We start from the raw sequence: 27,901 nt of genomic DNA, 5'->3' as shown, positions 1-27,901 counted from the left end.
TCCTTCCCCGCTGGCCCCACATACACAATGGGGGTTAACCCCTCGCCCCGCTTGCCCCATATACACAATGGGAGTTAACCCCTCCCCTGCTCACCCCACATACACAATTGGGATTAACCCCTCCCCCACTCGCCCCAGATACACAATGCGGGTTAACCCCTCTCCCGCTCGCCCCACATACACAATGGGGGTTAACCCCTCCCCCGCTCGCCTCATATACACAATGGGGGTTAACCCCTCCCCTACTCACCCCACATACCCAATGGGGGTTAACCCCTTCCTCGCTCGCCCCACATACACAATGGGGATAACCCCTCTCCCGCTCACCCCACATACACAATGGGGATAACCCCTCTCCCGCTCACCCCACATACACAATGGGGGATAACCCCCCCCGCTCGTCTCATATACACAATGGGGGTTAATCCTTCCCCTACTCACCCAATATACACAATGGGGGTTAACCCCTCTCCCGCACACCCCACATACACAAAGGGGATAACCCCTCCCCCGCTCGCCCCAAATACACAATGGGGGATAACCCCTCTCCCGCTCGTCCCATATACACAATGGGGGTTAACCCCTCTCCCGCTCGCCCCACATACACAATGGGGGATAACCCCTCCCCCGCTCGCCCCATGTACACAATGGGGGTTAACTCCTCCCCCACTCACCCCACATACCCAATGGGGGTTAACCCCTTCCCCGCTCGCCCCACATACACAATGGGGGTTAACCCCTCTCCCGCTCGCCCCACATACTCAATGGGGTTAACCCCTCCCCCGCTCACCCCACATACTCAATGGGGTGCGTGGCCCTTTAAGGCCTGAGGGGGCGGGGCCAGCTCCCTCCTGTCGGGCAGCTCCCTCTAGCGGCAGGAGGCGCTGGGGGGCGGAGCTGGTCCCTCCCTCCGGCCCCGCCCACTCCCGTCAGGCCCCGCCCACGCAGCGTGTGAGAGCCCCGCCCCCGGCCGGCTCAGGTCGTGGTGTCCGCGCGCCGCTGCCCCGCTCCCATTGGCTCCTGGCCGCGCGCCGCTGCTGACCGGTGAGTGCCCGCGCGCCGCGGCCGTTGGGCTTCGCCTCCCCGCGGGGCCGGCGGCTGAGGGAGGGGGCGCTGCCCCCGGTGCGGGGTGGGGGGGCGGCCCGTGTGTGTCCATCGCGGGGGCGGGGCTCCCCTCACCGCCCCCAGCACCGGGCGCTGCTCCGAGCCGCTTCCTGACCCCCCCGCGGGCAGCTGCGGAGCGGCGCGGGGGCTGCTGGGAGCTGTAGTCTCCGGGCGCTCGGGCGGCCGTAGCGCAAAGCGGGGCTGGACGGCCGAACGGACTACAGCTCCCAGCAGCCCCCGCGCGGCCAGGCGGCTGCCCCGCGGGAGGGGTCGTGCGGGGGGCCCCGGCTGTCCCAGGCGAAAATGATGGGGGGGGTTCTGGCTGCCCCGGGCGGGGGCGGGGGGGCTTCGGCTGCCCAAGGCTGTGGGGGGCTCTGGCTCCCCTGGGAGGGGGGGCTCATTGCACACCGCTTGAGGAGCCTTTGGGGGTCTGGGGCGGGGGGGGCTCTGGCTCCCCTGGGGGGGGCTCATTGCACGCTGCTTGAGGAGCCTTTGGGGGCCTGAGGCGGGGGGGGGCTCTGGCTCCCCTGGGGGGGGCTCATTGCACCCTGCTTGAGGAGCCTTTGGGGGTCTGGGGCGGGGGGGGGCTCTGGCTCCCCTGGGGGGGCTCATTGCACGCTGCTTGAGGAGCCTTTGGGGGCCTGAGGCACACAGCTCACATCCCTGGGTTGCAGATGGGGAGCTGAGCACAGGGCAGTGCAGCATTTGCTCATCACACTGACAGAGCCTGTGGCCCAGCAGGGAGCTGCCCTGGGTCTCCCAGGCAGCCCCCTTCTTGTTGGGCCCTGCTGAGCTGGCAGGTTCATCTCTCGGGTTTGCGGGGGCTGCGTCGTGGGACTGTTTTAAAGGTGGCAGATGTAAAGGTGGCCTGGGTAAAACAGTGAGACTGTGACACAGCCCCCCCATCTCTCCAGCTGCAGGGTTTGCACAGTTCATTAGTAGCCTCTGCAGGAGTCCTTGGACCTAACTCAGAATTGTGGAGACAATCGACTATTCAGCTACTGGGGTTGTTGCCTGTGAAAATATAGAGTCATGTCTTTGGTGGTTTGTGCTTTTTAAACCCAGCCCTGATGTCAGAGGGGAATGACTTAAAAAGATGCTGGAGAAAGACTGGGGTGCAGAATGCTACGCCTTGCACGATGCAAATCTAAATGCAAACGGTAGTTGCGCTCCTGTGTTGTGGAGAGGTGTCTTACGGGCATGCAAAGTGGGGAGGCAGACGCACAAATGGTTAGCCGTGATATAGACTTCCTAGGAGTTGGCTCTGCTTCCAGGCTATGGCAGGTTATTTGAATTAACTTCTCCCCTGAAATTAAAGTGCTTTCCTATTTCACATCAGTTTTGCCTGAGTCTTGCTGTACAATAGTAGTGCTGTGTACAGCTCAGGTTAAAGCTTGAAAGAGCTGATGGTAGCTTAACCCTGTGATGTGAGTAACACTGAATGGCTCAAAGAAGTCAGTGGGGTATAATATAAGTGGACCAAAGTACCATAAATGTATTTCACATCCACAAGTGCTTTATTCAGCCCTGTCTGAATGAGGGTGCATATTAGATGTTTACCTTCCAGATGACGTTAGAGTTTCATCTCCTGACTTTCTGGGGATGGGGGGTGTAATTGGTCTTGCTAGACATTCTTTTAAAAATAGCTCTGCCTGTGCAACTGAAATCTTTTTCCACGTGTGACAGGAATCAAAGGGCCAGTGTTGTAAGAGGAGCTGAATCAGCTAAATGGAAGCAGAACAGGCAAAATGACATTAAATAGGAAGATGTTAAACTTGTTAGCTTTGCCTGAGGTATTGGCTCCGTTATACTGTATAAGTAACAGCTGCAATATGAATAAAAGCGGGGAGTGGGATCAGACAGCATAAGCCAGCAGCAGGATTTATGGTATTAGGGGCAGGGAGCTGTCAGATGCAGGCTTAATATCACCCTTTTGTTTTTACAGACATGTCCATGCCCTCCAGACTCTCCCATGAGGGAGTGCTGTGATAGCATGGAGCTGGGGATTAAATGAGATATGAAGGTGGTCTGCTGTTCCAAGGAACTGCGCTGATAGAATGCTGCTTGCAGCCATGCAAGACAGAGGTCCTGAAAGACATTAATGTGTCTATGGAAACTATATAGATCAAAGAGTACCAGAGATGAAATTGCTGTCTAGTCTTTATAGACTTGATGTAGGAAGCTGCATGCCAAGTAAGTGTCCTCATGATTGGGCCCCTACTTTGCAACTTCTTGCAACAGAAATCAAAGCTTGTACATGTGTTGTCAGTTTAGTGTGTCAGGATCTGAACTGGCTTCCATTGATATCAATGGAAATACTCTCACTGCATCAAAATCAGATCCTTTATGCCTAAGTGATACAAAGTTTCTCTGTTTCTGCAAACAGAATTTATAGCAGAAGCCATCCCTCCCCTAAGAGGAACCCATCTGAACATCAGATGGTGGATTTCACTTCTTTTGTGTTGGAAACTTTAAATCTTACCCAACCTGATACTCAAACACCTGCATGGTTCTTCTAAACTTCCCAGACTAGTAGTGAAGGTTTCAGAAGTGCAGGTAATGCTAGAGAGGCAGCAGTGTTGTTTTTCCAGCAAATGATTGTTCAGATCTCTACATGAAAATAGAAGGGCTATAGAGGATAGCCAGGAACTGGAATTATGTCTGGCATTTCTGAGTTCCAAAATGGGAGCAGTCTACTCTCCGGCTGATGGCTGGTGGATTTACATATGCAATTCTTATTAACGTTAATGGGAACAGCTGTAAATCAATGTCTCCTTTATTCATTGTACTAAAGGTGTCCTGTCAAATCAGATCGTCCTTCAAATTACCTTTAAAAAAATCAGCTTTCAGAAAAATCCAGAGACCAATGGAAATGTTATGCATCATATTTTAAAAAATCTGCCCAATGCTTCCACCAGTTGTTTTCAAACAAACATTCCTTCCCCTGCAGTGTTTGCAGACCAAACATTGCATCCTGAGCGCTTCAGAGCGAAACCTGCATCTTTGTTTTTTATTGTCCAAAACAATCCGTAAATAGAACGTAATTTTTGTATTCTAGTCATCTAGAGAAGTGGGAGGAATTTAGGTAGGAAAGTGTGCCCCTTTCAGTGAAATATGGCTGCCTCTAAGGATTTATTCTGGGATAACATAAAACCACTTGACAAAAACAATTTCTGGAAATGCATTCTCCTTGGATGCAGTCGCACTTCCACTAACAAAGGTATCTTTACACTGAACTTGGCTCAAGTGGAAAAGTGCCTGGCTCGTGTGTGAATCCTCTCTCTCTATAGAACAGGTACCATGTAGGCAGAGCCAGGCTGACGTTGCTCTCCTGCTAGCATGCTTGTACCTCATTCTGGCTGGAAGAGCCTTCCCTTGGGATGAAAGGGCAAATCGTATTGGTGTCTTATGCTGTGCTGAGTCTGACAAGCATTGCACGGTGGTTTTGGTGACATGGACACAAACCTGCTAGGAATTGGGTTAGGACCTCCCCCAACTTGTTTCGCACAGCCGTCGGATGATGAATGACTTCTGGTTGTTAATTCTGCTTGGCTGGATCTGAATCAGTGACCTGGAGACTGTGGGGTGGTGCTCAACAGCCTGTTTTGGTAATGAGCTAATTGCTTTAATATTACACTTTTGGAAAAGGCTATCTGTACTTCTTTAAATTTTAGAATCCTGCAGAACGTGAGCTTAATGCTGGAGTCTAAATGTCCCCTTGCGAATCCAGCTGAGTTGAAATAATAATGGTTCAGCTGGTGCCATGCTCCTAGCAGTGTTTTGGAGTAATCTGACCTGCGGCAGCTAATGTGCTGTGGCACTGTTTGTTTAGTCCTGACAGGTTTTGCACTTGTCTCCCAATTTTGAACATTGGGCTGATACTTGTTTTCACACATGCCATTCAGCCCTCCTGCCTTATCCCCTTTTCTCTGCAGGGCTCTGTTTCAACAGGCTGCATCAGAAACCCTTCCAGAGGTGCACTGTTGTGGTGCAGACTTGTTTTCAGTTCCATAACAACACTTGCCTCATCCACTGACCTATTTGTGCAGGCACCAAAAGAATCCCAACACTGAACAGGCTGTTTACTAACTAATATTGTTACAGATGGTGGTGGCAGAGAATGTGCTGAGGGGGTTTGTTCTTGGCAAGAAAAAAGGCTCCTGTCTTTATTACAGTTACACGAAAGGGGAAAAGAAAGCTGAGCCATTTGAATGAATTCTGCCTCTGTATTACTGAAATGCTGATGGAAGTTGGTTGTCACTCTGCCATCAGTTATACGCCTGCAGCCCCCGTTGACTTCATGGATCTGTGGAGGATCCCAGTTCTGCCTTTACTCTGGCAGCATAGATGTTATCGTTAGTCTATACTTTCCACTAGTCTTAATTTTTTCTGTGCCTTGATCAGAGTCCTGATGTGTGAAGCACAGTACACACACCCAGGCCTGCTCTGCACCCACATTTTGAACTGATATAGCTATTTTGGTTAGGGGGTGGCTTTCTTTACCAACATAGTTACACTGGTACATCCCACAGTGTGGGTGCAGTTCTGTCAGGATACAGTTACCTTATGCTGCTGTAGCTTATTCCCTTTCCCGTGAGAGAATAAACTGTTCCGGTATCAGCACTTTTGTATGGCTCGAACTGTGTCCATGGGTGTAGTTTGACTTCTCGGGGGGAGGGGGGGCAGTTAATATTTATAATAGGTATAGCTCTAACTTCTGGATTTACCGATTGTTAGTGGTACTTAAATTACAGTGTACTTGAAATTACAAATACAGTTTATGTTCATTATTTAATCACCTTAGTTTTTGTTTTAACTTTATTATTTGCCATGTTTACCAGCTGCCATTTAAAAATCAACACTAGCATAAAAACAAATTCTTGAATAAACCGAGCCGAGCACTTTCATGTAACTATGAATCATGCCTCCTTGGTTTTAGAGATGCACAAACTTGTGATGCACACACCAAACAAATCCATCGCTAAAACCTGTCCCCTTTGCTCATGTGCCTAAGCGTGCTCCACTCCCATTCAGCCTTCCCTGGTCACACAGTCAATGCAGTACCCTGCACAGGTGCTTGGGATGCACCTCAGAGGTTATACTCACTTGCTACAATGTTACTGGTGTTAATTAGAACGTGGCCCCTATGTCTACACAACTGTGTTTCTGGGGCAAGTCTCATATTTTATAGGCTAGTAAAATTGAAACGACCCCAAGCTGGAGCTCTGCTGTGAGGGTCAGGTGCTGCTCTCCTGCCCTCCCCTTAGGCAGCCCATGTGGGGAAACTGATCGGGACACACAGTGGCTGGCATTGCTGCTCTCTCTCCTAAACTTTTCTCTGCAGGTAGGAAGCAGGGCCAAATAGAAGGGAGAAATCTCTGCGATGTAGCCAGTTTGGGGGGGCATGCCCCCCATAGCTCCTGTTAGTGTAGTTAATCCACCTCCATGAGAGGTGGTCACTGTGTCAGCGGGAGAAGCTATCTCATTAACATAGCGCTGTCTACACGAGTGGTTGTGTTGGCATAACTATGTCACTCAGGGTGGGTTTTTCATGCCCTTCCCATCTTTGTGCCTCAGGGTATGGGTACACTGCAAGAAAGCTCTGAGGCAGCGTGTCTCAGAGCCTGGGTCAAATGACGGGCTTGCAGGGTTTGTCTTTTGGGGCTAAAAATAGCAGTGTGAACATTCTTGCTCAAGCTGGAGCCCGGGCTCAGCATCCTGCCCTCTCTGCTGGGTTCCAGAGCCCGGGCTCCAGCTTAGGTGGGAACGTATACACCACTATCTTTAGCCTTGTTGAGCAAGCCCAAGTCCATTGACCTGGTTCTGAGATTTGCTGCTATAGGGTGTTTGTTGTTGTGTGTTTGTTTGCGCTGTAGATGTACCCTCAGTTTTCCTGCCTGTTACACGGGGAGCAGGACCCACCACAGGCAGTTGTTGATAGGGGCGGCTCCAGGCACCAGCACGCCAAGCGCGTGCTTGGGGCGGCAAGCTGTGAGGGGCGCTCTGCCAGTCGCTGCGAGGGTGGCAGGCAGGCTGCCTTCAGCGGCATGCCTGTGGAGGGTCCGCTGGTCCCGTGGCTTTGGCGGACCTCCTGCAGGCTGCTGCAGAATTCGCGGGACCGGGGACGTCCCGCAGGCAAGCTGCTGAAGGCAGCCTGCCTGCTGTGCTTGGGGTGGCAACATGCCTAGAGCCGCCCCTGGGTGTTGGAAGGCCAAACTCGTTCTGCGTGCAGTGTTTTGGAGTCCTTGGATGGTTGACCCTGTTGCATGTTGGCTGGATGGGGCTACTTAACCCTTCCCAAACACTCTGATATTTCCAGCACCCCTTTTAATGTTGAAAGCAACAAAGAGTCCTGTGGCACCTTCTAGACTAACAGATGTATTGGAGCATAAGCTTTCATGGGTGAATAGCCACTTCATCAGTGTTGTTAGCTAAAATTAACTGGCCTGTATCCTTTCCCATTGCCATGAGCTTAAGTTTTGTTTTTATTTTTCTTTGAATGTAGAGTTCCCTCAAGTTTTGACCCAGCAGACGACGGCACACCTGTACCTATCATATATTCATTTAGTGAGCATTTTAGGAAACCCCTTTTGTCAGTAAAATGCAGTAAGATGCAGTAAAACTCCCATCAACTGAATAAGGAGTCTAAATAGCATCTTACCAAGTGTAAGCTGGATTTAGAAATTCTTGCTCTTTGCTGGAGATCAGAGTCTGGCCAGAACCTTGCCAATTACTGCACTACAGGGGAGAACCTGGGTGAGTAGGTAGCCAGCCAGTCCACTGAAGGAAGTGCGTTCCCAGCACTCCAGACTTGGACCCTTGGTAATGCGGAGGTGAGAGGCTCTCTCTACTGGCATTCTCTGGTTTAGTTTCCAGGCCATGCTGTTACCACCAGTGTGACACGTGAGATCCCAGCACACCTACCAGGAAAAAGCCATTGTTGCCTTTTAAGCTCTTCTCTGAAATGTTCTGCCTGTTCAGACTTTCAGGCGCTGATACCTGCAGGATAGTCACACACTCAGCAGGAACTGTTATTTGGGATTACCACCAGGATTATAATCCGTCTCTTGACACTGTTCCTTTGGAAATAGCTGCCTTTTGAAAGCTGTCTTTGGGGTTCCCTCTGTGCTCTGTTGATTGGAATTGGAATTGGTAACAGACATACTGTATATCGTTCATCCAGAGAGCCCACCTGTTAACAGATGTCCTGTTGAGGCTGGTGCTGCCAGGTGCTGCGCTGCCTGTGTAGCAAAAACACTCGTTTCTTATGTACTTGGGAGTTATAGCTTGTTGTTCCTTTGAAGTTTTTTCAGACTGACTCTATCATACAGGCTTCTTTCTAAAATATAAAAATGAAACCTCGCTAGTTTGCTTTGTGAGGAAGCTGCTGTCCAGAGAACTGCTGTTTTCCTTAACGTACCTATTGCACAATAAGAATGTGTTGAGACTAGCTGATCCATTATCCTGTCAGCCTCTAACACCACATACCTGCTATATCAACAGCAGTCACAGTATATTTATAGAGTGGCTTGGTATACAGAGGTGAAGTCTCAAACGTGATTGGTCCCTGCTCTGAAGAACTTGCCTTCTGTAAGCACAGGATGCGTGACAGGCAGTGTGGTCTAGTAGGCAGGGCACTGGGAGTCTGAAGACCTGGGTTCTATTCCCAGCTGCTAACTGATCCATGGGTGCCCTTGGGCATGGCCTCTAGCCATGCTGAGTCTCAGCTCTCCATCTGTAAAATGAGAGTAACTGTTCTTCCTGTGACTTGTCTGTTTAGACTGTAAGCTCTCTGAGGCCGGGACTCTCTTACCTCGGATACACATCATGCTGAGCATAATGGGGCCCGATCCCAGCTGGGGCCTGTAGGTGGTACTTTAATACAAATCATAAGAGATTGGAACAGGCTCCCACTCGCTTGTATGTGCCTGTTCCATACATCCACTGCTGCCTTCTGTGCCTGCCTACCTCTGTGAGACCAGATTGGCAATTCCGTCACGTGGGAGAGCTCCTAGGAACTGAGGGGGTATGAGGAAGCTGTAATAAACATCCCCTTAAATCAACAGAAGCTTGCACTCCATCCTTCGCTAGCCCCATTGTGCGCTGCAGCTCACGCTGTTTGCTGAGCCAGAGACGCTCGTTGCTTTCTTGAAACTCCTGCAATACCTCGATGAAACAGTGCTGCCTGCACTCTACCTTCCAGGGTATTCAGTTTAATGTAGACCAATGAGGTTGGCTGAGAATCTTTTTTCCTACGTGTATGTGTTGCGTGTGGCAGAGGAAGTGGGTATCAGCCCCTCTCTCTCTCTCAATTGGTATTCTGTTAGTGGAAGTACGCTCAGGAGTGTAGGCATTAGCAGGCAGCCCACGGCTCAGAGTTCCCTGACAATTTAATAGGCAATATTTCTTATCCTGGAGATGGACAGGTTTTAATTAAATGGCAAACTAGAAGAACAAGGTTATTTAATAGCAGACATTTCCTCCTCGGCTTCTGTCTTCTGACATCATCAGTTGACTCCAATAAGAAGAAAAAAATCTCGGGGAAGGTTTCCCCCAGCTTTAACAAGGCAAGGTCAGTGTGCCCCCTCGCACCTCCGAAACAACATGGCTGAGGGGCCTAACTCCCACTGAACTCCATATTTCTAAAATACCTGCTCTAGCGCACCTTCAACATATGGGCAGGTTGAAAGACTCAGTGAGTGTAGGTCTCTGTCCTGGGTTATGCAGGAGGCCGGGGTAGGTGGTCAGAATGATCCCTTTTGGCTTTGAAAATCTATGCAACTCGGGCTAAAACCTGTGGGGCATCTAGATGAGCTGCTGCGTTTCTTCCTCCAGCACCCAGAGCTGCTGTTCAAGGAGTCTTAAAATTACACTAATTGGATATTTCAGCTGATGTGCCTCCAGAATTGGACAAGTCTGAATCTGCCCACAGTTACAAACCAGTTGATATATGTTGTTGTTAATTTAGTTTGACACCCAGCATGTATGCTGGGTTATCTCCAATTACACCGTCTCCATCAGATAAATAGGTGAAGGTCTAGTTTTCTAATCCCAGGCTCAGTTTGAAGAATAAATATGAATGAATAGCATCTAGGCTGTGTCGTACCTCTCTGCTGAGTGGTTGCAATGTCCTTTTCCAGTGTTCTTGTGGCGGGCCCGAATGATCGCTTTCTTCCATGTTGTAGCTCTGATGTTTAACCATCTGTCTGATGTATTTTCTTTTATAATAACAAAATTAATGGCATCCTGATTGCTCAGCAATGGGGATTGTTTGGCCTTATCCAACCCTAATTAATCACAAAATCATGAACCTTTTATTTTAATTACCTCACTAATTCTCTGTTTGGGGGCTGCAGTATTAGCTGTTGACTGTGGTTTTTATTCTGGGTTGGCTTTTACCTGCATCTGACTTTTGCCAGCTGGTGCACCTCCCCCTCCCTCCCTCCCCTTGTGTCTGTATGCAAAGCTCAGGTCAGACTCCAGGCAACGGTATTCATACCCAGAAAAATTAAAGGCATATAAAAGAGCTTTGTCAGGCAAATTTCCTCCTTGGCATGTCTGCTCTGCACTGCCCCAGGTACTCCAGCTCTGGGTAAACCCAGGACACGGTTGAGCTGGCGAGGGATGGAATGGGAGCTCTACTGCAGACAAAAGAGGACTGGGATTCAGGCCACCTGAGTTCTTAGTCTCTTCACTCCCCTTTTAAAATGAGGATAGAAACATGTCAGAATCGGTTGTGTAGCTTCATTGAGAATCAATTTGAGATTCAAGGATGAAAAGTCTTTTTGTTCCTATAAAGTCTTTACAATAGTATTTAATGCAGGAGTAAATCTGTGCCTTTTAAATCTGACGGGCACATCTGACTTCCTTGGATTTAGCAGTTCCAAAAGATCCTATAAGAAGCTGCCCCTTGGTGCTTCATGGATATTATAATAATTTTTACGATCCACTGCGAATTTGCTCTCTTTTTATGGACTCTGAAATATAGTTATAAGCATCCATCCCATCTACTGAGTGCTCATCCCAGGTCTAAAATACCCCAGAATACAAAAAGACCCAAAGGGCTCTGGTCGCTGAGCTTCAGTGCCAGCCAAGGAGCAGCTTCAAGCTGTCTCTGTCTCAGGAACTGCGGTACTGTCAGCGGGGCTCCTAGTGCTGGCGTGACCTCGATACCTACACCTTCGACACCTCTTACTCTGGTGCTGTCTGTTTCCAACAGGCTGTGACGGGATGCGACTCACCCGTCTGGCACCTCCTGCTGGCTGTCTCAGCGATTAGCTTTTCTCACCAGTGCACCCTCTTCTGGTGGTGCCTTGCTGCCATCACTTCTGCTCTGGGACCCATGTCACTCCCAGGACCTCTTCAGTGACAGCCCTTCAGTCATGTTACGCTCTGGGTTCCCCACTTCCAGGGGCTCTGCAATATCTGTCCAGCTACTTCCCTGGTGGTGACTTGGGAGGGGGGGACCTGGGCCCAGCCACTACTCCGGATCCTGGCTCAGGGACCCCGTAGGTGGCCGCTACCTGCTGCATCCCCTCCGACTCCTCTGTAGATCTCCCTGGGCCATTTTCCTGCAGCCCCAGCACCCTCTTTGCCCTTGTCTCAGGGCCTCAGCCTGCAGATCACTGCAGCCCTCCAGGAGCTGCCTTTAGCTCCCTGGGTCTCTCTGCCTGTGACACTGTTCTGTCCAGGGAGCTTGCTGTCTTCAGTCTGCAAGACAACCAGTCCTCCTCCATCCTTAAGCTCCAGGGAGTGACTGACTGAAGCTGCTCCACAGCCCTTCTTATACGGGCTGGCCCAGCCCTGATTGGCTGCCTCCCACGCAGCCTCCCAAGGGCTTTATTAACCCCAGAGAGCCTAGTGTGGGGCAGGCGTCTCATCACACAGGCCATTTGTGGTAATGATCTTCTTGGTACCGAGTGCCTTCAAGGTGTTGGCGCTTCCTGAGTGGCCGCTACTAACATCTACAGTGAGGGTTTGCCCTTTGATAGCAGCTGCTGGCCAGACACGGGTGCTGAGTGGTTCTGAGGCATAGATAAAGGAGCTCCCTATTACACATCCAGCTTCCCCTACAGAAACTCAAAGATAATGTCTTCTACTCCGCTTCTGAGGGTAGTAGGAGAGCTGCTCCTGGATACTGTCCCGGATCCCATTCTGCTCATGGCTCCATCTCATCTCAGAGGGCTTTCTAGGTCCTTCTACTCTTGCAGGGAAAGGATGTTGAGAGAGACAGTCCCTTTGGTACCCCACAGTGGCACCCTGCTCCTGTCTCCTAGGGCTCTCAGTCCTGGCCAGATTGGATCTTGTACACCTGGCTTTACACCTGACAAACCCTTCTCCATGGCTCCTTCTAGAGTAACTCCAATAAGATCATGTAGGAGGAAGCACCGTCATCAGCCCCAAAGGCCTTGTGCCAAGTCTGAGCAACTGCCACCATCAGCTGGCAGAACTCATTCCAGCTACTCTCTCTCCTTCGTGGCCCAGTGAAGTCATGGCTCCTGCTACTCCATCCCCTTCTGACAAATAGAGAACTCTTCAAGGCTTGCCTCGAAGGCTGGCAGAGGCTCTGTTGAAATCCCACATGCTTCTAGCTGTTCTCCACTCCCTGATGCCAGAGGGGTTGGCAATGCCAATCAACAGGCTTCTGCTGGCCAAGCACAACATCTGTGGCAGATGCCAGTATCAGCTCCTTATACATTCAGGAAAGCTGACAAATGGTATCAGGTGCCTTCATCTAGTTTTGAATGTTTTTACATGTGTCCAGTGCTTGGTTCGCTGGTTGCAACAGCTGCACAAGTAGGATCTAGACCAGGGGTAAGCGGCATTTCAGAAGTGTGTGCCGAGGCTTCCATTTATTCACTCTCATTTAAGGTTTCCTGTGCCAGTAATACATATTAACGTTTTTAGAAGGTCTCTTTCTATAAGTCTATAATATATAACTAAACTATTGTTGTATGTAAAATAAAAAAGATTTTTAAAATGTTTTTAAGAAGCTTCATTTAAAATTAAATTAAAATGCAGAGTCCTCTGGACCGGTGGCCAGGACCCAGGCAGTGTGAGTGCCACTGAAAATCAGCTCGCGTGCTGCCTTTGGCATGCATGCCATAGGTTGCCTACCCCTGATCTAGACAACGGGGAGCCAAGACAGTGCCTATGGAGAGAGAACTGAAATGTCTGGACTTGTTTGGGAGAAAGGATTACTCCTGCCAGACTCCAGCTCAGAATTGCCGGCTACCAGGCATTATTGTCTAGGTATGACTATCTTCACTGGCATACGGTGAGCAAGTTTGTGAACAAGCACCATCAGGAATCTAGAGATGAGCATAAATGCCTAGGAGCAGTTAGTGTCATGAACCTCCCTCCAGGCAGCAATTGATGCCTCTGATATCGCTGTAAGATCTGTGGCAACTTCTGTTGTAATGAGAGAGGTCACCGTGTCTGCAATCTTTGGGAATCCCCGGGGAGGTGCAGAACGCACCTGGTGGTGCTGACCTGTTCAGCAATAAAACAGAGGTGGTGTGTTCCGTGAAGGACTCCTGGGCCTCTCTCAGTTCTCTAGGTATTTAGACTCCACAGCCTGGAAGAAGGCTGGGTAGACAGCAGACACCTTTGAACAGTGTGGTTAACTCACTTCTGAGTCCACCCCTTTTCTACCTCATTTGGAGATTGATTGTTTTATTGTCTGGGCCACTGGGTGCTGGAAATCATGGAGGTGGGACACTGGCTCCAGTTCCAGAGTCCCCCAACTCTCTCCCTTGTTCTGCAAGGCCCCTGTCGCAACAGGAAGTGGACTCGCTTCTGCCTGTTGGGGTGACAGAAGAATTTCTGCCTCCATTCCAGGGGTAAGAGTTTTTAGTCTCATTTTCTAATTCCCCGGAAAGAAAGGAGGGGGGTACCCAGTTCTTCCTTCATTCGTCTGAGAGCCAGGGCTTCCCCCACTCCTGGAGAAGCAGTTCTGATACTTTGTGTTTGTTTCAGCGTCAAGTATGTCATGGCAGGCCCACCATACCTTGTCTGCCATAGGACAAAGTTACCACACAAGCCCATCCAATATTTGTACCGAATGGGATCTTTGACTTCCATCTAGAAGAGATGGAACATTTACCAGCGTTCTTCCGTAAGCCACACACCAGTCAAGGGGAGTCAGGCTGCAGACCGTAGGTGCACTCGGGCTCTCTCTTTACCCTGGTAGCACCAAACCATTCAGGGTCTCTGCTAGATTGTTTATTGGTTCGCAGTCAAGGTCAGGAGTCAAGCTTTTCATTCCCATGGCTTCTCTGACGGGCCTCTGACTGACTGCACGTCAGCTAGCTTGTCTAGCCCCGCAGGCAGACCCACAGCTCATTCAGCTAGAGCCCAGGCAACATCAGTATGGCCATCTCTGAAGTTGGTAGGGTGGCTGCCTGGGGATTGGTACACACCCTTACGAAATACTCTTCCCTCAGAGAGGCCTCTAGGTCTGATGTGTGTTTGTTTAGAACTGCCTTCCGATCACTGTCTGATTTGCCTGTGTGCCCACCTCAGACCTGCCAGGTTACTGTTTGAATCACTAAGAGTGGCACCACCTTCCTTCCCTGCCACTGTGGCCTCTGATAACACCTGGATTCTGTGTCAGCGAAGGAACTGAGGCGCGATTGGGCCTGCTTCACCCTTTGTACTCGGGAAGGGGAGGTGTGAGGGTGGTGTAGGTGCAGCCCCATTCCAGTCATGAACGCCTGGGTTCACAGGCAGTGAGGGTGGAATACGTACAGAAAAACCACTTGAAGAGCCATGCTTATGATAAGGTTGGTAACCATTCTTTAGGGCTGAAACCGGCACCTTTCATTCCACTTTGGCATTGGCTTCCAGTAAGCCTCTATCTCAGATCACTTGTCTAATGTGGTCCCGATGTGCAACTCTGTGCAGCATTCTGCCCCAGGTGTGGTATCAGCATGGCGCCAGGCAGAACGTTACAGCAGTCCCATCTCTCGCTTTGATTCAGAATGTCCATCAGCACTGAGTGTCTCTCAGCCCCCAAAATAACCCTCCTCTTCCAGGCACAGACCTCCCACTGCCATCTGCCTCCTTGTGGGTCCCTTTAGCGCAGACCTGACAGAAATAAGAATTCCACGTGTCAAAAATGTGAGGTGCTGCTTCTTCAGTACAATGATCGTAGCAATGTGAACGTGCAGCTGCTGGGCCCCACTAAATGATGATTAACCCAAACTCCTACTGCCGTCGCCTCGTGCTTATTTACAGCAATTGAGAGGCTTCCTTGCTTTGCCAAGTAGTGGGGAATTAGAGGTAAGATATATATTTTTAAATGCTTGGCCTTTATGCCAAAGCTGCGTAAAGGAGCCACTGGGCTAGCAAACATTGTAGGAGGAAATGCAGAGTGAGGCAGAAAATCAAACCATGTAATGGGCTGTCTCATCATGGGCTTCCATCTCCTGAAAATGCAGATAATTTTCTATCTTGCGAGCCAGCCAGTTAGAGGCACCCTCCTTCAGGAAAATATCGAAGGTGCTTTTGCAAATACTTTAGACTGGACTCTAAGTTTCAGCAAGTGTTTGCTAGGAAAGGTAGCAAATGATGTAGCTCTTTAACTCTTGATCCTGCAATGTTCTCCGCCTTTGCCTGAATGGACATCACTGTGGGATGAGGGCGTTCCTCAGCAGCTGTTTCTAGCAACCTAACCAATCTGACAGTCTGTCCTTTGTGCCACATCTCATCATTCCCCTGGGTAATCCTGTGGGGGGACTCCCCTTACTCTGAAGAGCATATGGAGCACTTTTAAAGTGATGCCATTTAGCCGGGTAGCGTGTGCTTTAATCACGTTATGTGCTGTGGTGCAGGAGAGGGCAGCGGACAAGGTAACTGGTGAATCGCATCCCATGCCAGCATGAGTCAGTGATTAAAGCATTGGACTGGAGGAATCAGGGCACCTCGGTTCTGTTTCTGGCTCTGCCACTGATATGTGAACAGTGTTTGTCTTCCCATTGCATGACCCCTCTTCCTTTCTAAAGCCTCTGGTGGGACCTTTCTTTCTCACTGAGACTTTTGGGGCTTCACTAAGGAAATCTGCTATGCGCACGCAGCAAACATCGTATTCTGTTCATGGCATCCGCTTAACATTTGCTGGCCGTCGTTGTTCATTGCCTGTTGTTCTTATTCTTGCCTAAATTAAAACAGGTGTTGCCATTGGCCTTTTCGTTTCCCATTTGCTCTCATGACAGCTAAGCCTGAATCATGTGTCAGGGTGTTAGATTTGTAAACTGGTCTCCAGAGAGGCTGTGTGTAAGGGGGAGAGAATATGTTGTCTTTTGGGTAATGATATGTAATGGATTTGAAGTAACCTTTATGCAGGGCGTGAGCGGTAGCCCACAAATGGGGGAAGCCATGAATGAACTGGGGATCTCTTCCACTTTTGGAGCCGGATGAAATGTGGTGGTCTGGATTGGTCCTCTGATTCTGTCTTTGGGAGAAGAGGACCAAGGAATTGACAAGGCTTAGGACAGACCGTTTGACTCAGCCTGGCTTGTAGCATAGCAGCATTGGATGCTTTGCAGCTCCATTAGCACAGTTCTCCTGCTAGGCAATCTGCAGGCTGGCAGCACTCTTCAGACTCTCCCCAGAGCTGTCCAGAGGTAGCCCGGTGCAACTCAGAGGAGTCTAAGAAGGCTTATTTTATCTGCATAGAAATAGCCAGCCACTGCATTGTCACATTGATGGCAGAAGTGTCCTTCTGGTCAGCGACTGGACTAGACTGTTGGAGAGGTTGACTGCTACTTAGGGACTTGTGGCAACAGCTGATAGTTTTGTGATATTCGATCTTGAATGAAAATGAAGTAGTGGTTCCTGAAAACCAGGGAGAAATTATTTGTATTCCGGTAGCACTGAGAGACCTCGATGGGCGATTGGGGCCATGTTGTGCCGGGGCTGCACAGACACAGACTAAGAGATGGTCCCTGCCCCAGGAGCGTGCAATCTAAATAACAGAACAGCAGTGGGAGAAAGTAAGTCATTACCCCCATTTTACAGAAGGGAAACTGAGGCCTAGAGAGAGGCAGTTACTTACCCAGGGTGACAGTCTGTGGTAGAGCTGGGGATTGAACCCAGATCTCTTAATAAGTGAAGATCCCCTCCTCCTCTTTGGCTGATTTATTGATTTATTTTTAGGGTATTGGGACATACTATTGACTAGTGCTTTAGGATCCTGTGTGATGTGGGCCTGAAAATCTGTTTGCTTAAGAAAATGTGCCATGCTGTAGCTATCCATATGTGTCTGAGATTCAAAGCAGAGCCAAGTGTCTCTGACCTCTTGGCCGCAAATGAAGTGGCTGTGCTCACAAACACAATTACGTTCTTTCCTCTAAACTCAATCAAGTCCTGAGAGCAGCGAGCTAGATAAGTATTGCTCTTTATTATGCCAGAACCCAGCTCTCTCGAGTTTTCTGAAATAGAGGCTGCAATCAAATTAGATGTAAAATTATCAGCATTAGAGTCTCTATGGGTGGATCTGCTGACCCTGTGACCGTTTCATGGCATCTCTTTCCTTCCCTGGAGACAGTGTTCCAAGAGAAGCATGCTGTAGATTTGCAGTGTGGAGTGACGGAATGAGGAACTGTGCTTTCCTTTCCCAGTCCAACAAGGACTCCTTCCTTCAAATCAGGAAGCTGTTACCTTGAGTTGGGAGGAAGCTGGCACTAGGGATGTAAAACGTTAACCGGTAAGCATTCATCTTACTGATTAGCCTGCCTTAACCATTAACCCCCAAGCCCACTGGCCCCAGTGTCCCCACGCCGCCTGGCCGGAGCAGACCCAGCTGTGTTGCCCAGCTGGAGCAGCGCCGCCCAGCCCGAGTGGGCCCATCCCAAGCCATGCTGGCTGCTGGGATCGGCCCTAGCTGCTTAGTCAGTTAACCATTTAAATGAAAAGTTTTTAATCTTTTAAATGGTATTTACATCCCTAGCTGGCACATCAATATCGTAAATAATCTTTACACTCAGGAAAGATAAGACTTTAGACTATGAACTCCTCTTGTCCTGGCCTCCCCACCCTGTTTGCATCGAGGATATTATTTGCAGCAACAACTTGGAATGCAGAAACTCTTTCTCCCTATGAAATGCAGTAAACGGTGCCTATTCCAAGTTGTTCTTTAGCACGGGGTATAGGAATTCCCATTCTCCCTGTATAAACTGCACATGAAGGTGCTTTCTGGGGAAAGACAATAGTGAGAAATAAATGAACCAAGGGCTTGTGGGATAAACATGAAATGTGCTTGCTCTCATCTTGGGCTTGTGAGGATGTATAAAGAGCCTATTCATCCCTGTATCCAGAGCAGAGGTTAAGCACTTCTGTTCAGTATGCCATTATGAACACTAAGGCTTTAATAGGAGAGGAGTGGTACAAACATTCCTACGCTGCAAGTTAACTGAACGTTTAAACCAAAATTAAAGTAAGAGCTCTTGTGACAAGGGCCAGGGAGAGATGCGAAGGGCAATTGGTCAAACTGTTTTGAAACATCCACCACTGATGTAGGAAGAAATTGCATAATGTTATCAGGCCAGGGGCTAGTCCTTTAGAGTAGTTGGGAATAGTTTTGTTGTGCTAAGATTGTGTGAGGTGCTCTCTTACCAGTACCTTGACACATGGCTTTATCTCTCTGGGCGCAAGCTGATGATTATGAAGCCTCAGTATGAGAGCAAACTTCTTAAAGACGAAAGAAACAAAATGGCTTATGCCAATGTTGTGGTTAAAAAATAAAAAGTGAGTCCTACTAGCTGAAAAATAAAGGGCAAAACAGTTGACAAATTTAAGTGATTATTTTGTGATCTGATTTCTGCTGGATGGCAGAGGCTTATCTATCATAGATTTCCAAAGTGAGCGCGGGGGCTGCGTTTCCTAAAGACAGATGCTGTACATATCCGTTTTTACTTTAAAAACTGCCCTGGTGTTTACTCCAAAGGCAGTGCGTTTTCAGCGAGAATTTCCTAGATGATCTGATTTGTCTTTTGTGTAGTTTGAAACATGTATACCTGCACACATGAATATAGTATTATCGTGCACCAGGGGTTGGTTGCTGTTATCAAGATGTGTTTGGCATGTCTTTAAGTTGGACCCTGTGCTCCTGAAATGTTGCCACTCGTCCATCTTGCAAACATTTATCAGGTTTGACACGGAGCACTTATTTGGGAAGTCTGCTGCTGTGCGTCTGTGTGGTAACCTTGCAGTAAATTGGCATGAGATCCCCAGGAGACACAGATGAAACTTGTCACTTCCATGTTGCCCACTCACATTGCAATTTGTCCTGGATTCCAGTTGTGCAAATCAATTCCAGAGATGTTCTGTGGATGGAAAAGGGGGGCATTTCTTTGTAATCTGGTATGAGCTGTTCCTAAGAACACCCGAGATTGTTAAAAGGTCTTAGAATTTAATCAAATGAGTTTTCTTTTCCCCATTCATACTCACTTTACTTACTGCATTTCACGTGCCTTGGGCAGTGCAAACCGGGTCACAGCGTTCAGGTTCTCATGACCCAGCACTGTCCGGGTTGCAGAGGCTACAAAGGATATGTTTCAAATAAAACAAATGGCTTTCACTAGAATTACAACAGAATGAAGCGCAAAGTGTCAGATTCTTTGTCATCTTGCACCTTGTGCATATGTTTAATCCCATGCAAACTGAGTGTGAAACACGACTAAATCAGAATGCCAGTTTTTGCATCCATTTTGCACAAGTGAAAATGAGTGCACAAAGCGCAAGGAGATGAAGAATCAGAGCCACCCCTTAAAAAAAACAAATTCTCTCTCCCCTCCTCCCCCAAGCTAAAAAACCTTCTCTTTTTAACCAAACTGAATACTTGTATTTGTTTTAGGCCCAACTTACCGGAATTGAGGAGACACTGGTTCAGTCATGTGTAACTTTCTCCTGTCTCCAATACACACACACTCACTCTCTCTTGCTGCCACAATCTAAATCTACTGCTCTTCTGGAAAGCATTGGTGTGGTTTGCAGTACAGATGCCTTCTCAACACAGCTGCATGATAGACTAGTTTGATGTGTACCCTGATGCCATGACAATCCCCGAGCTCTGGCCAACTGCTCCTTTGGCAGGCAGGGGCAGAGATGCATGCACATTCTCTGCTGGCTGAGAGAGGAGTGTTTCATAGAATCTACCATGTCAACAAAATCTCCCGGACGGTGCGTTTTTCTCTTTACTTTCCCATCATCGCATAAGTGCCAGTGGGAGCACTAGCGCAGAGCAGGCTGCTGGTACTGCAGCGGCTGCGCTGGCTGGACCTGCCAGGACAGGCCTGGATGACACGGTGTATGACACAAGTGGCTAACAGTGTTCCATCTTCACTAATGCTGCACTAGTGCTTGTGTAGTAATGAGAAATGCTTGTGCAGATGAGACCTTGCAGTGCCCTAGCTGGTGTACTCTGACTTACATTAGAGCTGGGAGCTGCTCACAGACCGCCTTGCCCATCCCATGTGGATAGAAGAAATTAGGTTCCCGGCTAGATGGGCGGAGGGGCCCATTCTGGGAAAGGTTGAGAGCCATTGTATTGAAGCGTTGTGAACATATTCCGTTCCACCCCTACCCTTTTTTATTACTTTATGCAGTGTTGAATTAGCAACAGCAGCAGAAATAGCCAGATGTGAGTACAAACCCTTGATGTCAGTCTCCAGCCGAGGAGTGCGTCTGTAGAGCTTTGGTCTCGGATCTGCTTCTGAAAATGGCGTAGCCATGTCATTGCATGGATTCATGAACTGCAACAACTTACTAAAATCATTTATTTCTCTTTAAACAACCCCTGAAGTGTGACAGAGCCCTCTTTAAAAAGATTGCTTCAAGTGGGAACTGAAGTAAACCGTGTGCCTAGGGTAAAAGCTGTCCGAAGTGTAGCTCCTGCTGCGGTACCTGTGGGGTTGTTGGCTGTATTTGTGCCCTTGCCTCAGTCTCTACAGGTTTTATATGTTTTGCTCTAATTGTACAGATCTAGAACAGAATTATCTTGTCTCTAAGGTCTTTAGTGTCAGGCAATGTATTTAAACCTCAGAGTGAGAAAAGAGCACAGAGAGTAGGGGGAATGCTTATTAATTAACTAGCTCTTCGCTTATGTTGATGCTTTGCATAAATGCTCTTTGGAAACAGGAAGGACAGAAAGGTCAGGTGTGTCCACAAAGTTGGCGCGTGATTGTTTGCTAATGGCAGTTCAAACCTGCCGAAAGACCTTTGCCCTCTGTCATGGGGGAAACAAAACTGGGCCTGATTCTCTCTTGTCCTGTGCTTTGTTTCCCGGTAACAAAGCCCTGCCTTCTGATTTGCTAGTGTGTTTTGCTTGCTTTGCCACTGGCGTGAAAGCACAGCAGACTTTTTGGTGCGTTCAAGGTCATACTCGTGCTGTAAATATATTTTAGAGATTAGTTCATTGGACCTGGCTAAAAGGAGGGAAATGATGGTTTGATTTAGAATAAGGGCTGTGTGTGAATTCACTAAGTTGGCACTCGTGACTGTCTTTAGGCTGCCCCTACGACTTACAAGCTTATTGCAACCTAGCCTCAAAGTGCCATAGAATTCAAGGTGCCTTGGTTAAGAGGAAGGATGGCACAGTGGTTAGAGCACTAGCCTGGGACTTGAGACCTGGGTTCGAATCTCTTGGGCCGCCACTGACTCACTTTGTGACGGTGGGCAGCTCACCTTGCCTCTCTGTGTCTCGGTCCCCCATCTGTACAATGGGACTATAATAGCACTCCCCTGCCTGATGTGAGTGTGAGGATAAATATATTACAGTATATGCGGCGCTCAGCTGTGTCTATGGCCCCAGTACCGTAATACTAAGATGAACAGGCTGGGAATATCTTGTAGATCGAGGTTGGCAACTTTCAGAAGTGCTGTGCTGAGTCTTCATTTATTCACTCTGTTTTAAGGTTCCGCGTGCCGGTCATACATTTTAATGTTTTTAGAAGGTCTCTTTCTAGAAGTCTGTAATATGTAACTAAACTACTGTTGTATGTAAAGTAAATAAGGTTTTTAAAATGCTTAAGAAGCTTCATTTAAAATTAAATGAAGACACAGAGCCCCCCAGACTGGTGACCAGGACCCGGGCAGTGTGAGTGCCACTGAAAATCAACTCACGTGCCACAGGTTGCCCACCCCTGTTGTAGATGTTCCTAGGCAGAGGACTTCAAAGCAAAGCTGAAGGTGCAGGAGAGACCTGCTCAGCTTTCCTGTAAACATGGGACACATGTTTTATAAGGCTTTTTGCAATACTGTGTTCAGAATTTGGGTCTTAGTGACATTAGAAACCCTTCCCCTTGCAGAGCAGCTGTTCTCCTTTGCTGAGTTTCTGCTGTGCAATAATTTCATCCTAGAAGAAGCGATTATCACAGCCTGGGCCTTGTCTTTACAACCAACTATGTTCTTTCCATACGTGATATTTGAGGGCTTATCTTTGCAAGTATGCTGAGCAGAGGTGCCTCTTGCTTTTCCTTGGGAGTTAAACAGGACAGTTATTATTTGTCTGCAGCTGTCTGCCTTGTGGAACTTTTGGAGCATTTACCCAGAAGCCGTTTGTTGCCCCAATAAAGTGATGTCCCATCAGAACTAGACATCTTGGGCTCTAGAGGGCTCTGGCATGGCCTTCGGATTGCTTGGTAGTTCACAAGCAAGAGATTTGAGGGGCACAGGTCAGAGCCTCAGCTGGTGCACATGGGCACAGCTTAAGTCAATGAAGCAGGGCCCATTTCCCTCACCTAAGGATCTCGCCCTAGATGGGATGCTGTCGGTACTGAGAATCTCCATGTGTAACCTGTTACCTTAAAAAATGAAATGTCTCCTCTTCCCAAGCCAAGGCTGCAGCAGTAAAATGCTAGCAGCCTCTTCTCCCCCAATTCCCCCCCCCCCCCCGGCCACAAGGGGTGGGGTCTTGAACCCTCTCTCCTGCCTCTCATAGCAAAATTGATCCCACTTTGCTCTCTGCAGACACGACTCTTGGGAGTTTCAATCTCCTGGTTGCTCAGAAGGGAGCCTTCTGATCAGAGCAATGGGTTACAGGCGCCTCTGGGGTATACATGAAGTTGGCAGGTCTAATTTTAACCTCGCTAGCCCTGACATTGTCTCTGTAAATGCTCTTTAAATATTCAAAAGGGTATGTGGTTCATATCTGTGCTCTCTTCCCCCCAGCTAGCCTAGCTGCAGCTTACTTTACCCAGGGCATGGAAACAAACCTCCAGGATATATTTCCATGGGATGCTGAGGCTAATCCCAAGGAGTCCCTCTTTCTCTACAGTAGCTCTATCATAAGGAAGGCATCCTGGAGGCTTGTGACAGTTGAGTGAATCCTTATGGGGCTGAATGAATTGTTAAACTGAGATGTAGTGGAGTCTGTAATAATCTGACTGTATTGTTGATAGGGTTGGCCTTCTGTGGCCAGATTAGGTTTTCCACATGACTAACACTTCAAACAGGACTGTATTTTCTTTCTACAACACTGATTTTTACAATTCATGTTTGCTAAAAGCCATTCTTTGTGAGACTGGATCACTTGGATCCACACTCATTCTGGTTTTTCTTTTCATCGAGATAGTTTATGTCACAAAAAAGGAACAATACATTTGTTTCATTCCTAGATAAGGGTTTACTCCTTTCCCCTTTTTAGTTTTAAAAAGGAAGAAGGCTTGCCTCTAGTTTTCCTTCAGTTTGGGCTACAAGCACTTTTCCACTGAGGGCTAGTGGAAGGTTAAAAATATATTCTGCATGCACTCTATAGAGCTTTCTGTTAGAGGCATCAAAAATTCTAGTGCTGTTTATCAAAAGGTCTATGGTTAATAATTAAAATGTTTTCCCCCAAACTAGAATAGTTCTGAAGTGCGCATTTCAGTGCCTGGGTATCTTGCCGAAATAGCTGCGCTCTCTGCTTGCTGTTGCACTCAGAATATTCCCTCCCCCTGCCCAAGGCTTTTTCTCAGTTTAACTTAGTGCATTTTTAGTTAGTACTTAACCTAGAAAGGGCTCAATTCTGATTTCAGATTTGAAGTTGCAGCTGCCACCAACTCGGGAGAAATTTCTCATGGACTCCGTTCTTTATTTTCTCCACTTAACCTTACTGGGAATCCTATCTATGTAACGCACAATAGGGGACACAGGTCCATTTTAACATGCTTCCTAGTGAGAAATTGGAATACACACATGCGTGAGTGTTGGAGACGGAAAATTGGGTGGGGTTTACTCCTAGTTATGTGCTGAAAGGAGAGGAGTGCCGTGGCTGACAACTTCCTTAAGCAGACAAAGAAATACAGTTTATTAAACAGCCTTTTCAGAGAAGGTGACCTCACTGAGGAGATCTTAAGTTCTGGGAGAACTAATCTGGTAGCTTTTGAAGTCTGAGGTCTTTCAGAGCTTCCTAGAGCAGGCTGGTTCTGCGCTGAGTGGGATTTGTAATCACAATGACTCTCTACGTCTTAGTTTCATTTTGAGCTATTTAAAACGATTGAATCAAGCTTTCCACAGACCTAAGGGAAAACACCCTCCATTGCGCGTTTTACATGAAATGAAAACTCCACTTTCTTTTTGTGCCCCTTGTGTTAATGCAATGTGCAAACTCATATGGTGGTTCTAATAGGTTAATGTATTTCAGGGGGTGATCAGAGTGTTAAAGAGGTGTAGGTTAAAATGCAGGGGTGGGCCAGGAGAGTGGTTATGCATCTTTCTTTGTGTGCTTGTCCAAACATCACTGCAGGGGGTGCAAGCAGCACCAACACAAATCATTTTTTACACCGATGCAGCGCATCTAAATGCACCAGCCTAGCTATAGCTGCGCAGAACAACCCTCGAGCAGACAAGCCTTGTTAACATCTAATTGTAAAAAATGCCTGTGGCCCAATCAAATGTCCTCGGTAAACAGCGGGCCTGACTCTGCTGCCATTTGTCCAGCACGGAGTAGGAGTAATAAGGTGTTACGTTGGAATGCCACACTTTGCATCGAGGTGCAAGGCAAGGGAGAAGTAGGCCCACTGGCTTCTAAAGAGTTGCTATTAGTAGGTTAGCGCCCAGCATCTTGTGTCTACGCAAACCTACACCTGTGCAAAGCCCCGTCTGGACACTCTGATTTCAGTTAAGAGCGGCTTATTTTGGTTTAGTCTAACTTTATTCTGAATTGATTTCAGCTAAACCAAACTAAGCCTGGTTTAAACTGAAATCAGTTTGTCTACTCAGCCTCCTGCACCAGAGTAACCTGTGAACCAATGCAGCTGTGTGGGTAGAGAAGTCCCAAGCCAGTGGGAGCCAGCATGGCTACTGTGTCATCAAATCATCCGTTGCTTTGCTAAAACTCCAGAGCTGTTTCCCCCTCTCCTTTTGCTCTACCCCAGTCCTTCCTTGATCCCTTGCAGCACTCTTCCCAACATCCTTCCAGAGAGGCGGGGAAACTGACCACAGCGCTACCTATGCCCAGTGAGCCTCCAGCCATCGTTCCACCAGCTCCATCAGTGTCGGCCTAAAGGCAGCAACAGCTAAATACTCACTTGTTTTTTAATGCCACCTCACATCTGAGCTTGCTTTGTTCAGTGTGTGATTAACACGAATCTCCTTCCCCAGCAGCACACACTAGGATTTCCTTGCTCCGGGACTATAGGCTGGGAGAGCCGATACTGACTGCAAAGTTGCTTCAGGCTCCTCTTGGCAGAAACATGAAAATTCAAGTGTGGTTGAGGGGATCTGGGGAGTTTTCTGAGCTGCATTTTGAGGCTATTTGAAATGGACAAGCAGTGGGCAGCTTTATTTTATAGCTGTCCTTTGTGGGTTAAAATCAACTCCAAAGTTTGCTGCTGCTTCGAATAGCATCCCTGTGGGTGCTCCATGTCAGGTGTACGTGCACCAGCATGGCAGATTTCCAGGAGTGGTGCCCGATCGGCCCTAGAGCTCTTTGTTCTCCAGGCCCAGGATTTAGAGTGCTGTACGAGCAAACTGCTGCAGTGCCTTCTCAGCCTGCGATGGAACATCTGGTAGTGTGCCCACTTCAAACTTCGCTTCTCGCCTGGAGGGCTCCTTCATTTGACTTCAGTTTTTTCCTTTAGTTTACAGTTTTTATAAGTCCTCCCCTCTAGTGTAAGGGTAATTTTTCCCATTACTCTCCTTCCTTCCCCCTGTTTGAGGGGTTCTCACTCAGGGATTGTTGTCTCCGTGGTGTGCTGGGATCCCTTCAATTCAAGTGGTGCCTCGCCTGTGGGGAGTCTCTCCTGGGCAGCGACGGGCATTCCCAGTGTATCTGCTGTCTGGGAGACACGCATGTACCATCGCAGTGCAAGGCCTGCTCATCCTTCAAAAGCAGATCTAGAGAATATACTGATTAAACCTGGCTCCTCATGGTGGAGTGCTCCCTTCAGCCAGCCTCAGATCCAGGCCCATATACCCCCCTCATCAGTCTCCAAGTGAACATACTGGCCCATCCGCCTCTGTACCCTGCTTGCTTAGATCTTGTGGGATAAAAACATGGAAGATACCAGCAGGGCTTCCACACAGAGGAGTTCTGGATCTTCTCAGAGAAAATCTGCTTCAGAAAAGCCTCAGTCACCAGAGAAACTGATTATTTTGGAGCCTTCATGTTCCTGAAAGGGTACCGCTGAGGCCCCAGTCTTCCTTGAAGCTCTTTGTAGAAGACTAACCTCCTTGAAGAATCATGGTACCAAGCATGCTTTGGAACTGAAGAAGTCTAAGCATGATCACACCAGCAGAGACTCTAAACAAGCTGTGCTGAAGAAGTCCGTACCATGGACGTGGTCCTCTTGCGGAGGTTTGTCGAGTTTGGGTGGAGATCGATCTGGTTCTGCAGGAATTTAGATTCTCTGAAGATTTCTTTGTCTCAGGTGCTCCAGAGGGTCCATTGTTACTGTAATGAACAACTGCCAGTACTGAGATCCACTTGGTCACCGAGACCTTCCCTGGTACCCCTACTTCTCCAGGACCTTCAGGGTGAGACAGACAAATGGCATCACCTCCGCACTCTGCTCCTGCCTTGAGACAGTGCTGTGGATACCTTCTCAGATTCCCAACTATCTGTGTTGGAATTTGCTGCTTCCCAGCCTAGAGACATCTCTCCTGACACCTTCACCGAGAGAGAGGCTGTTAAGGCCAGAGATTCTAGCACTGGGTGCCCGCTCCTCTACCTTAGGGCCCCTCTCAGCAACCATACCAGGACCCAGGGACTATCATGCGAGACAGACTCCTTCCTCCTCCCTGCTCAACCTCAGGAGGAGTCTTTTTTTTTTTTTTTTTTTGAGGAGCATAAGGTGAGCGCTAACAAGGGGGTGACACCGCAAAACCTCATCTCCTTGTCCTCACTGGATGAGGCTATGATGCCACCCCCACCTCCTCCAGCTGATGACTTTGAACAATTTCAGAAGCTTATGAAATGGATTTCACATTGGCTAAGTACATGGCTCCTGGCAGAAACATCTTTGTAAGTACCTGCTTTGCTAAGGAATCTGTTGTTAATAGTTTGTTAAAGTAGCACCTGGCCCTCCAACCAGGATTGGGACTCCTTTGTGCTAGGCTCTGCACATATTCATAGAGACCCTGCCCAAAAGTGCTTTCATGAGTGCTAGACCAGATGGAAGAGTGGGGAAGGGAAACTGAGACACAGAGCAATGATGTGACTTGCCCAAGGTCACACAGCAAGCCAGTGGCAGAGCTGGAAACAGAAACCCAGTATCCTATCTACTGGATTACACTGCCTCTAATGGATATTTAGAAAAACCAGTACTGGACAAGACTTCGTTAGGTATGCTGTGGCTTACTGTCTGGCGTGGGACAA

The 27,901-nt window shown here is 48.3% G+C and overlaps 1 protein-coding gene across 1 annotated transcript in view; it reads left to right on the top strand.

The window, feature by feature from the left end:
- Window positions 1-961: 961 nt before the first annotated feature.
- Window positions 962-27,901, top strand: part of SIPA1L3 (signal induced proliferation associated 1 like 3) — a 113,530-nt gene continuing 86,590 nt past the window's right edge. The window contains exon 1 of the mRNA XM_050928333.1: window positions 962-1,044. The gene's annotated coding sequence lies outside the window, so the exon portion shown is untranslated. The remainder of the gene's footprint in view (window positions 1,045-27,901) is intronic.

This window comes from Gopherus flavomarginatus, chromosome 18 (assembly GCF_025201925.1).
Source record: "Gopherus flavomarginatus isolate rGopFla2 chromosome 18, rGopFla2.mat.asm, whole genome shotgun sequence".
Classification (NCBI taxonomy): domain Eukaryota; kingdom Metazoa; phylum Chordata; order Testudines; family Testudinidae; genus Gopherus; species Gopherus flavomarginatus.
Note: the sequence above shows the minus strand (reverse complement) of the source record. Positions and strands in the feature narration are given on the sequence as shown.